Source organism: Protopterus annectens, chromosome 2.part0 (assembly GCF_019279795.1).
Source record: "Protopterus annectens isolate FY-2018-M chromosome 2.part0, PAN1.0, whole genome shotgun sequence".
NCBI classification, from domain to species: Eukaryota; Metazoa; Chordata; order Ceratodontiformes; family Protopteridae; genus Protopterus; species Protopterus annectens.
Window position 1 is genome coordinate 723,142,029 of NC_056728.1, and position 12,611 is coordinate 723,154,639.

Here is a 12,611-nt window from a genome sequence, read left to right on the forward strand (position 1 = left end):
ATACAAGACCAATTTTCCATTAAACAACCCCTCCACCTTTATCGGGCTTCATGACCCTTATGTTAGAATGGTGTGTAATTTCTTCCAAAGTCGCCCTTTCCTCTGAATCTAAGTTGATGAAGGGTGTCTATTTCAGTTTTTGTAATAACTGAATTTTATTTCCTTTAACACCCTCTCAAAATTACTAATGTCATTATGTAAGGGAGGGTTGTATGTACTTCTCCTCCTCACCAAGTCACTACATGGTCTGGTGGGCCAATGGTCTTCTGAATCACTGTTGGAAGCTAAAACCTCCAAGTTTAACTTCCTCGTAAACCATTTTACATCAAGAATAATTCCAACTAACTCAACATTTTTAGCTGGAACAAAAGTAAAACCTTTTTTGAATAAAGAAAAATGTCTGTCTTCAATGTTAATGTCACTGTAATTGTAAATGAAAAAGTTACCATTCAATTGGTTGGAAAAGTACTAAAATTGTGCTCCCCACACTGTTCAATATCCATATTTCCCACTTCCAAGTTCTCATTACTGGTGAACCAAAGTAGTGGTATTTCATTTCTTGTCAGTACTGTCTGTTCCCTGATGTCTCTGAGGGTGTTTCTGCATGACTTGTGCATATGTTGGATGTGTTGGTAAATTCCAGATCCTTTTGGATCTCCTAAGACCCTCCTGTTCTAAAGGGATATCGTACTCACTATTCCCCTCATTGTAAGTATGTTCATACCAATGAACATTCCCTTCCAATTATATTTAATTTCCCCCTTGCTCCCAGTAATGGGACCATGAATTTGAATGACCTGACTGCATGAACTCTCTTTTAAAGTGGTTGTTGAAGTGCTCTTTTTTTACGACCCACAGTGTGTCTGTTTCTCATAGGCCTTATCATCCCTATCTAACTTACCCAACTTCCTCTTGTAATTTTTGGCCATAGTGTTAACATCGTTTAAACCCTAAAGTAATCATGTTAGTAAACAATAAGTCTTCACATTTCATTATTGATTCTATCAATATTGTCCTTTAACTTGTCAAAGTATTGTTAACCATAGCTCTCATAAGAGCTATACCACAATCATTTAAAATGTCCACAATTTCATTATAAAAAGCTGAACCTGACGTAATGTTTGGAAACTTAAGCCTAAGACCCTTGGGCACATGTTTCCTCTTAATACATTCAGTTAAACAATTGTCAAGGTTCAAGTTTTTAAATGTTAGCATATATACTTTTAAAAGATTACACTTCTCCAAATATGAAGTGTCTTGTTTCCACGGTCTTTTAGCTTCGTGTGACTAAAGCTTCTGTTTTACCAGTCGTTGAAATTGATGTCATCATAGTTGTCCAAAACCATAGCAGAGCCCGTATTACACCATGTGTTGGATCGCTCGTTTGAATGGAACCCAGAATGTTCAACATTAGTCACAGTGGAATCCTGCAATGGTGTTCCATCATTCCATTTTGGTTTTGCTCCTGAGTAAATGTCAGTCCTGCCCTGGTTACCGGAAGTCTGTTGTGCACATGGAATGGAGGATTCCAGTTCCGGTGTGAAAAAGCCTGAATCAATCAGGTAAGCTCACAGATAAGAGATCTGTCGTTTCTCGTAGATTGTGAGCCCCCACTCCCCCACCCCCACCCCCGAGTATCCTGTAACCCTATCAGAGAAAAAAAAAAACTAATTCCAAACAAATGGACAATGGAGACAGGGAAAAAAAAAAAAACTCAAATCTCCGAGCACAGGATCCCAATTAAGGCAGTCCCACATACAGTTCGTAGTCAGTTCCAGGACACTATCAGTCAACGGCCATATATAATAACTGTTTATTAAAACACAAATAAAACTGGATTTAGCACTTTTGTTTCCTTTCAGGAAACCATCAGAATAGTAAAATCACATGCAACAAACTAATTTATAGTTAATTTGAAATGCAATTAGTTCATTTTAAATGGTTGCCATTTTTTATTGCCCAGGTACTGGTAAGTGTAAAAACTACTCCCATTGTCAGTTTGTTCGTAAGACACTTTGTAGCCATCTGTATTCCTTAAAATGTTACCATCAGCTCGCTTCAGAGTAAGATGGCTTGTCTTCCTGCTCTGATCATCCATCCTCTTCTTTCTGAGGAGGAGGACTCATTGGCTTATTCCCATATTGTTTCTCTGTGGCTTATGCCTCTGATGAAGTCACCTCGTCTCCCGATTCCTCTATGGAAGAGCTTTCTTTTGGACAAGGCATCATTAAAATGATGCAGCATTAGCAGTGGGAGGGTCTTCAGTTGTCAGACATTCAGAAAAGATACTCTGACCTTTTGGAAGTTGCAGTGCCTAATCCCCTGCCATGCCTCCTGTTTTAGAAGATTTACTGGACACCCTTTCTGCCACCTCTGTAATCCTGAATCTCAGCCACCTGACCCTAAAACCTGACAGATTTTTACAAAGTTCCAGACATTTCTTAATAAAATTACTTCAGATGTAGCTCTGATTTCCCTTTCTACTGAAAAGCCAACTAAGCTGCTTCTGCTTTCTTAAAGTTTTGCTCATTGATAAAGATAGCAGAGCTATTGAAATGCATGGCAAAAAGGTGTAGGTGTATAATTCAGCCATACAAATCCGTTACCAAACCCACGTGATCAGATTTGAGAAACCTGGGCAATGTCCTTTCAAATTTAGTGGAGTCAGATACTAAATCTTGTACATTCTCTTCTAAACTCTCAACTGCATTTTATAGAATGCCTACTAGCTTATGATGCTGAGGATGCCTCTTGTAGAGCACCTGCTACTGAGTCATCTTTAGAGATGCTCTGCTTAGACTAGAGGCCTTACTTGACATGTCAAAGCAAAACTTCTTGACACTCCTCCGGATTACCAACATCTTTATGGTTTTACTGCTGCACAGGTTTTCCAAGCTTTCCAAAAGAGAGGTAAGATCATGCAGAATTTTAAGTCCTCTTTCCTCTGGTTCCAAAGTTTGAGGAACTATCCTGCTAAGGCTGAACTCTGTGCAAAAAAAGCCCAATTAAAGAACATTTCAGAACAAATCTTATCAGGATTCCAGAGAGACCTAAACCATCCTTTCCTGACAAACCAGCTTCTTGAAAAAGGCTGGTTTGTCAGGAATGGAGGGTTTAGATCTGTTGGAAACAGGCTCTTGACTATTGCTATTTACCACCCCTTCCTCCGTCTTGGCCAGCCCCATCTTCGTCACAAAAGTTATCCCTTTCCTTCCCAACCTTGCAAGCCATAAGCACAGCCAAACGAGTCCAGTATGTCTGATACAAATTGCCCTGGATTGCTCCTCCCCACCACTCAGATTTCAGCCTATTTGAAACCATTTTCCACTCTTTATTCCTTTTTGTTAAGGGCCACTTTGCTTGGGGGACAATAGAATTTGCCCTATATTAGAGAGATTTACAGAATTTTTCTGGTTGCCAGAAAGGCAGACAGTTGGAGACCCATTCTGATATCTGTTATAAACATGTTTCTAGATTCTGAATTGTAAAATGTTGACATCTTTAACTTTCTTACCCCAAGTTTTTTTTTTTTTTTGTGGTATTGCTCTTTATGCTTGTTGTACATTGCAGGAGATTAAGATTGTCTCTTTGTATCCATTTCAATTTTCTGCTTTACCCTTACCCAAAATGTATTCATAAAGTGCCTTGTGCCTGTCATTGCCTTAGGCAGACTTGGGAGTTCAAATATTTGGATGATCTCCAGAACTAGGGTCCTTCAAATGAGATTTGGTTGAAGGATTTGGATTTCAGAGTGAACCTTCTACATAGTATAGGTTCATAGGTTGGTACTAGGCTATCAGCCCTAGGGCCTATACAAGCCTAGCCAGAACAATTCCCTGGCTATTTCTTCCCACATTATTTACTTTCCTGGACCCCTGTCTAGCAGGGCGACTGACGTGATCCCTGGGGTGAATTTCCTTTCTCCCATCCAATCGTCAAGGTTCCTCTTGAAGAGGTCCAAAGAGGCACTCTGCTTGACATGTATGGGCAATCTATTCCAGAGTCTGGGGAGTCTCTGGGTCAGGAACCTATCCCTCCAGCATGTTTTGTTTATTGTGATGACAAGGTTTAGATCTCTGGAGCGTGTAGCTCTGAGGAATTGGGATTTCTTTAAGTGTAGCATGTCCAACAGCTTCTGGTTTGACATGGCCTTGTATGTTAAGCAGAGATTGCCTCTGAGTAGACAATATGCGACAGAGTAGAGCTGGAGTTTTTTAAGGCGGTCAGCATAGGGCATCTGCTTTAGGCCAGTGATTCTTTGTGAGTTATTTCTGAGGTTTTTCCAGTTGTTGCAGATGTCTTGAGAGGTACATACCAAATGGGGCATTGTATTCTATAATGGGTCTAATGAGGGATGAGTACAGTGGGACAATGACCTCCTTTTTTCTGGATGAAAAGCCCTTCGTGATGAGATGTGCCACATAGAAGGATTTCCTGACTGTTGTGGCGATGTGGTTATCGAAGGTGAGACCACTGTCTACCTGTGTCCCTAAGTCTCTTCTCACACTTTCTGTGTTTAGTGTACTGCCACCTATATGGTAATACATGGATACATGTTTTTTTCCCAAAGGGGATAACAATACATTTCTTGGCATTGAGCTTGAGCCCATGGCTCTGGCACCAAGCATCTGTTTCTGTGAGGCCCTTTTGTAGAGTATCCACATCATTTGGGGATTCAATAATGGCTTCCAGTTTGCAGTCATCTGCAAACTTTGTTAGCCAGAGTCCCTTAGTGTTGACCTGTACTTCAGAGAAGTAGATGCCAAACAAGAGCGGCCCCAGGACTGAACCCTGAGGTACTCCACTTGTCTGGAGCTGGATTTGGAGTCGGCTACTTTTACAGTGTGGGTTCTATCAGTAAGCCATTTAGCAACCCATTGGGTGACATAGGGATTAATGCCCAACTTAGTAAGTTTATCTATGATTCCAGAGTGGGGGATGGTGTCAAAGGCCTTGGCAAGGTCTAGATAGGCTGTGTGGACCACCTTACCCTTGTCCATGGCTCTGGAGACCTGATTCAAAGAAGTCAATCGGGTTCAGGAGACAAGATTGGCCCTTCACAAACCCGAACTGGGTGGGGTCCAGTGTTTGAAGGTTGCCAGTGTCTTTGTTTATAAGTTCCATGATAATACGCTCCATGGCCTTGCAGATAAGGCTTGTCAGACTGATGGGACGGTAGATGTTCTTCATACCACATTGCTGCAGTCCTAACACTTGGGTAGTCCGCTGTCCCAGTCGGCCCGAATGCCAAAGTATATGGCTGACGTCGGTCAAGGCGCATTAGTCTGACGTCAGGACGTCAGGGTACAAATGCGCATGACCGACGTCATATCCTCAGTCTTTTTTGCCGCATGGTCCGATGCAGAAGCAGTTTTGCAAGTGCAGGTTGGCGTTCTGAGATTTTCGAAGTCGGAGTTTCAGACCGAATCAAGTTGGCTAAGTACCCGTTGGGGATTATTTTGGTTTTTCTTGCCTCAGTATTTTACCGGATGTCAGAAAGTGAATAACTGTATTTCTTGTGGGAAACAGATACCTCATAGGGATTACCATACCTTGTGTATACCTTGCTTAGGGCCTGAGCACGACGTTGTTGGCTGTCGCTCTTGTGCTAGATTTAACAAACGCACTATAAAGAGAAGATTAGATTGTGCCAGGTTAGTTTTGGGAGCGGTGTAATTATAAAATGCCGTCGGATGCTCCGACGCCCGCTTCATCAAAAAAGCGCAAGGACAAAACAGCAAAGCCTAGGCTGGAAGAACCGTCCGTCCCGGACGTCTGTTCTTTAGAGGGCTCGGTGGAGCCAGGGGTTCAGCCAGAAATTTCTTTGGAATCCCAGGGAGAGACTTTATTACTGCAAGATGTGACCTCTCAGGAGGTAGGCCAGGCGGAAGGGGCTTCTCTGGTAGCTGTTCTTCCCTCCCTTCCTAAGGTGGTTAGGCCCTCCCCTGCTGTTTCCAAGGCTTCTCCCAGGGGCAGGCCAGGTTTTGTTTCAGGAGTTACCCCTAGTTCTTCAGGGTCTGTACCTAAGAAGCATATGCTTAAGATGGCAGAAGATTTGATTACAATGATTAGAGGTTCTATGCACCCTCCTGATAAGAGGCCTAGGGTGGAACCTGAGCTTGGGAGTTTTGAGCAGTGTTCGGATGCTTCTGAGTCTTCGGCTGAAGACTTGCAGGAGTATTCTCCTTACTCTGATTCTGATGTAGATGATTCTACTCCTTCTGCTTCTCCTCCTGAGGATTTTTCATTTTCAGAGACTCTTCATTCCATGAGGAGCATTTTAAATGGGAAGGTCAGGATTTCTCTGATTCCAGGAAAAGGCTTAGGGAATTTTTGTTTCTACCCCAGCATAGGCCTTTAGCTATACCTCCTGTTCTAGATGTGGTAGAGGATGTTTTTGCAGAGGCTTCTCTGAACCCTGGCTCTTTGCCTCCTGCTCCAGTTAAACCGGATAGATATTATAGGGTGCCTGAAGCTCATAAGTATCTTTTTAAGAGTCCCAGGGCAGACCCAGAAACTGTTTCACAGGGGCCTAAAGGTGTTAAGGCTTCTGTTGTTAAAAATCCTGTTCCTCCAGATAGAGGCTAGGGCTTTGGATAGATGGGGAAAGAAAGTGTATACTTCTTCCACTTTGGCCATGAGAGCTTTGAATTGCCAGTTTCACATGTTGAAATACCAAAATTATCTCCTTTCACAATTAAAGTCTAAGGTAGATGCTTTGGCGGAAGGTATTGAGTGTAAAGAGTTGCAGGATTTAGTTCATGTTTCTGAACAGGTGGGTAAGCATTCTTTGCAATGTGGCTTTGATGCTGTGCAGGCCTCTTCGAGGGTGGCTGCCACTGGTTCGGTTCTTCGCAGGCACGCCTGGTTGAGGGATCAGAATTTAGCTGAGCATGTGAAAACAAGGATTTTAGATGCTCCTTTACAATCTGATGTGTTGTTTGGTTCGCCTGTGGAAGCAGTTCTAAAGAAAATGGAAGACAAGGCTAAGTCTATGCAGACTGTTAAAGATTTTTGCAGGTTCAGCCTCCGAGTTTAGTAGAAATTGGCCTACCAAGGGGTGGACATATCCTGCTTATGATTCCCAGTCTAGGGGTAGGTCTAGACGTGGTAGAGGCAGAGCTCAAGGTTCTTTTAGGCCTAGAACAGGGAGTTCACCTGCTCAGTCTTCTGGTGAGGGCAGGGGTCAGTCCTTTCGTAAACAGACACAATGACCTGCCTTTTCAGCTGCCAGAATCTTCTCGTCTGGCAGCACCTTTGGGAAGAAGGTTGGCACTTTTCAAAGAAAACTGGAGTTTAATTACCCAAGACAGATGGGTATTGGATATCATTCACCACGGTTACAGGTTTTATTTCCATACCTTGCCTCCTTTCAAAGGCATGCCAGACATTCCTCGTCAACAAAGAAAGAGGCTCACAAGCAAATTTCTCTGTTGCTCCAAATAGGGGCCATTCAGCGGTTCCTGTGCCAGAAAGGGGCCTAGGATTTTATTCTCGCCTGTTCCTAGTACCAAAAAAGGGGAACACTTGGAGACCAATTTTGGATCTGTCTATCCTCAACACTTATCTGGACATTCCCAAGTTCAAAATGTTGCCGTTACAACAGCTTTTACCTCTGCTGGGCAAAGATCACTGGATGGTAACTTTGGATCTCAAGGAAGCTTACCTTCATGTTCCTATCAGACTAATTTGCAGGAAATATCTGCGTTTTAGAGCTGGGAATTCTCATTATCAGTTCTCTGCATTGCCCTTTGGCTTGTCTACTGCCCAGAGTATTCACAAAGGTTCTGGCTCCAGTGATAGCTTTCTTCAGGCTAAAAGGAATACAAATCTATCCTTATTTGGACGATTGCCTGATTCTGGCTCAAGGAAGGGCCGTGCTTCTTCAGCATTTGGAATATGTGATAGCAGTGCTAAGATGCCTAGGGTATTCTGTGAATGAAATAAAGTCCAGTCTAGTACCCTCTCAAGACATGTGCTTTCTGGGTGTGAGACTGAATACAGCAACCCAGATGGCCTTTTTAACCCCGGACAAACAAAAGAATCTTTCTCTTTACTTCCGTCAACTATCTCATCAGTCCGGGCTGACTGCAAGGACAGTCCTTCAAGCCTTAGGGTTCATGGCATCTTGTATTCTGGTACTTCCCAATGCCAAACTGCATATGAGGAAGCTACAATGGTATCTCAAAAATGTATGGACACAGCACTGCCAGGATTTGGACACTGTCATTCAAATAATACCTTGCATTCAAAAGGAATTTTTGTGGTGGGCTCAGGAATGTCACCTAAACAAGGGACTCTCTGTGACCCGGCCAGAGGCGAGTCAGATTCTAACGACAGATGCCTCAGACACAGCTTGGGGAGCTCATCTGAATGGAAAGTGGATACAAGACAAGTGGCCTGCCAGACTGCAGCATCTACATATCAACATGAAGGAGATGTTAGCAGTCCAGTTTGCATTACTGGCTTTCAAGGATTTACTTCTTCCAGGGCAGGTGTTGATTCTAACAGACAACACAACTGTCATGTGGTACATCAACAAACAAGGGGGAACACATTCTTATCCTCTGTGCAGGCAAGCAATGATTTTGTGGGTGACTGCGTTAAGCTTGCAGCTGAATCTTCAAGCAAGGTTTCTGCCAGGAGCACAGAACTCATTAGCAGATGTATTAAGCAGGCAAATCATGGATCCCCACGAGTGGAAACTGGATCTTCATGTATTTCAGACATTGACAGTGTCATGGGGAACTCCAGACATAGATCTGTTCGCTTCTCCACTAAACCACCAGCTGCCAAAGTTTTGCACGAAAAGGTTTCATCACACAGCCTGGAAAGTGGATGCTCTTTCTTTCAGTTGGGAAAATCTTCATGTGTATGCCTTTCCACCTCTGCCTCTCCTCCCAAAGGTACTTCTAAAGGTCAGACAAGACAAGCCAAGGATGATTTTAATAGCTCCAGATTGACCTCGGCAGCACTGGTACCCATTGCTGAGGAGTCTGGTAAGGAAGCCTCCATGGCCCTTACCTTTGATTCCACACCTATTGTCTCAGAAGGACGGGCATCTGATCAATGTCAAGCTTCACTCTCTTCATCTAACAGCTTGGCATATTCTGTTTTGAACCATAGCAGGTCTCAGCTTCCTCAACAAGTTTTGAATGTGATTATGGAAGCCAGAAGGCCTAGTACAAGGAAAGTGTGGAAAATGGAAGAGATTTTTATTTTGGTGTGCAGCAAAGGATTTGGATGTTTCTGAGCCAAATTTGAGTGTGGCTCTTCAATATCTTACTGAGTTATTGGACAAAGGTTTGTCTTTCTCTTCCATTAAGATTCATGCTGCAGCAATTTCAGCTCACTATGATTGTGACCCACCATTGTTTTCTCATCCTTTGTTCAAGCAATTTCTTAGAGGGGCAAAGAATATAAGACCCCCACGTAGAGCTCCTACTCCTGCTTGGGACCTCAATTTTGTGTTGGAGAAACTCACTTTACAACCTTTTGAGCTTGCAGCTACTGCTGAATTGAAATATTTGTCATGGAAGACTGCTTTTTTGTTAGCCATTACATCTGCGAGAAGGGTGTCTGAATTGCAGGCCCTTATGGCAGTTGAGCCTTTCCTGATTTTTCATAAGGATAGGGTATCTTTACGGACTAATCCTTCCTTTATGCCTAAAGTGGTTTCTAGTGTGGCTTTAAACCAAACTATTCATTTGCCTGCCTTTTATGCAGATCCCCAAAATAAGGGGAAAAGATTTTGCACACTTTAGATGTACACAGGCAGTTGCGTTATTATTTAAGCAGGACTAAGGATTTTAGGCAGTCTCAGCAGTTGTTTGTTTCTTTTGCTTTGAGTTCTCAGGGCAAGCCTGTGTCAAAACAAACTATTTCTAAGTGGATTGGGTTTTGCATTGCATTTTGTTATTCCCATCATGGCAAGGAGATTCCAGCTGGGATTAGGCCTCATTCCACTAGGGCTACTGCCACTTCAACAGCATTTCTAAGGGGGGTGGCAACTAAGGATATTTTGGATGCAGCTACTTGGAGTTCAGTGCATACTTTCTCTAAGCATTACCACCTTCCTCTCTACTCTAAATCTAGGGCTGGTTTTGCCACGGCTATTTTGCAGGGCATGTTGTCAGCTCCTGCTTCCTTATGATTTGCCAGCCTCCCTTACCTCTGCTTTGGGATTCTACCCAAGTGTTAGGACTGCAGCAATGTGGTATGAAGAACATAGTACAGTTTTGTACCTACCATAAATGTAGATGTTAAGATCCACATTGCTGCAGTCCTCCCTCCTTCCCTCTGTGTTTAGGGGTGGTTGTGTGGGTGAGGTTATACTCTTGTAAATTTGTATATATTGTATATATATATTTGGTGCAGGAGTGTGTGGTGTTTTGGTTTTAGCCTTATCTTTTTAGGGTCTTCTGACATCTGGGGCAAGAAAAGACTGAGGATATGACGTCGGTCATGCGCATTTGTACCCTGACGTCCTGACGTCAGACTAATGCGCCTTGACCGACGTCAGCCATATACTTTGGTATTCGGGCCGACTGGGACAGCGGACTACCCAAGTGTTAGGATTGCAGCAATGTGGATCTTCGAACATCTACATTTATGGTAGGTACAAAACTGTACTTTTCCGGGATCCAAGGTGGATCCCCCCTTGTGGATTGGGATAACTGTAGCTCTGCGCCACTCAGTGGGCACGAAACCTGAGGTGAGGCTATGATTAAACATGACACTTGGGTGAGGTGCCAGTTCATATTGTAGTTCATGTAGTACACAGCCCGGGATGTTATCTGGTCCCATGGATGCTGTATTCTTGGCTTTAGAGAGTATGTTTTGTACCTGTGTGGCCGTTATTACTGGAATTTGGCAATCTTCCAGTATTGAGATGGGCCATTTAGGGGGTGAGAGGGGGGTGAAGTTGGCACTGAATCGATCTGCCAGGATATTGACAATATCCTTCGGATCAGTATATTTAATGCCATTCTATTTTAGCTCAGAGCAGATCTGAGCATTGCCATTTAGATTCTTGACATAGTTATAGAATGCTTTGTGGTTGTCTTTGGAATCTTTGGCAATTTTATTTTCGTAACTAGCTTTGGAGGATTTTATGAGGCATCTCAGTTTCTTACTGAGGCTAGTAAGAGTTTTTTGCATCCTGGGATTTTCCTCTCTTCTGCAAAAGTTTCTTCCTTTTGTTGTAAAGTTTGTTTATGGCAGGGGACCACCAGATTGGCTTCCATTTTTTGGATGAGAGCATTTTGGTTCTATTTGGGATGGCACGATTCATGCATGAGTGGATGTGCTCGTACAGTGTAGGATTCAGCAGTTGAACTTTCAGTTCCCGTCTGCATGGGTGTCATGAAGTTTGTCACTTCTGACTTGAGTAGCCTGAAGTTGGCTTTGGAGAATTTTTTTTATGGTGGTTTCTTTACTGGGGTGGGATGTGGATGTTAAGGGTGATTAGCTTATGGTCAGACCTGACTAACGAGGGGGTGACCATAGGTATGGAGCATTGATTTCCCATGTTGGTAATGACCAGGTCTAGGATATTGGAGTCCCTGGTGGGACTATGGATTAGTTGATCCAGGGCGTTGGAATTTATGAATTCCAAGAACCGTTGTGCAAAGGTGTTGGGACATGAGTAGTTTTCCCAGTTAATGGCAGGGTAGTTAAAATCACCCAGTATTAGGGTGTTTGGTTCTATCCTTAATATTTTCCAGTATGTTTAGAAAGGTGTAGTGAGAATCTTGGGGTATGGTGGGGGATCTGTAGCAAGCTACAGTTTGGATTGCAGTCTTACCTAGTGTTAGTTGCACTTGGAGAATTTCAGACACATTGTGTTGGCCAACTAGCCTGGTGGTGTGAATATCCTTGGTGAATATTGACACTCCTCCTCCTTTAGTGTTTCGGTCCTGGTTTGGTGGCCGAAAAGTGTGGTAAGAGTTGTAGCCTGGTATTGCAGGGGTGCTCTCTGGGGCCTTGAACCAGGTCTCAGTTACTGCACAGATATCGATGTTCTCCATTTTTAGGAGTGCCTCGAGAGTGCATTTTGAGGTTTAGACTTGTAGCATTGAGTAGCATTACCTTCAGATTTTGCATGCTTGTACCTGTTACGGTGGTGGTTTTGTCCTTTGAAGTTTGCCTAAAAAAGGCACTATAGGGGTGGCAAGAGCCTTAGCCAGTAACCTGAATCCCAGGGGTGACAGGTGCAGACCATCTCTGGCAAAGCATCGTGGTCTGTTAATCATGTCATCCCAGGCAGACAGATACTGGATCCCCTTTGAATGACACCATAAGCTTAGCCAATTGTTGAAGTCAATCATTTTATCCTTGTATTGTGGTATCATTCTGGGCGAAGGCAGGATGCTACTCAGGGCTAGGGTCATACCTGCCTGGGCCACATGATCCGAGAGCTCTTCCATGTCTCTTCATGTAGTCCAGGAGTGCGTCTCAAGTCATTCACTCCAACATGGACAATGACAGAGTCATATTTGTACTTGTTGTGGAGTGACTTGAGTGCATGCGTTATGTGGCATGGGTTCACTTTGAGTCACAGAGTCTTTCTTTAGCTCATCCCAGCATCTGGTTTTCCTAAGATGCAGATT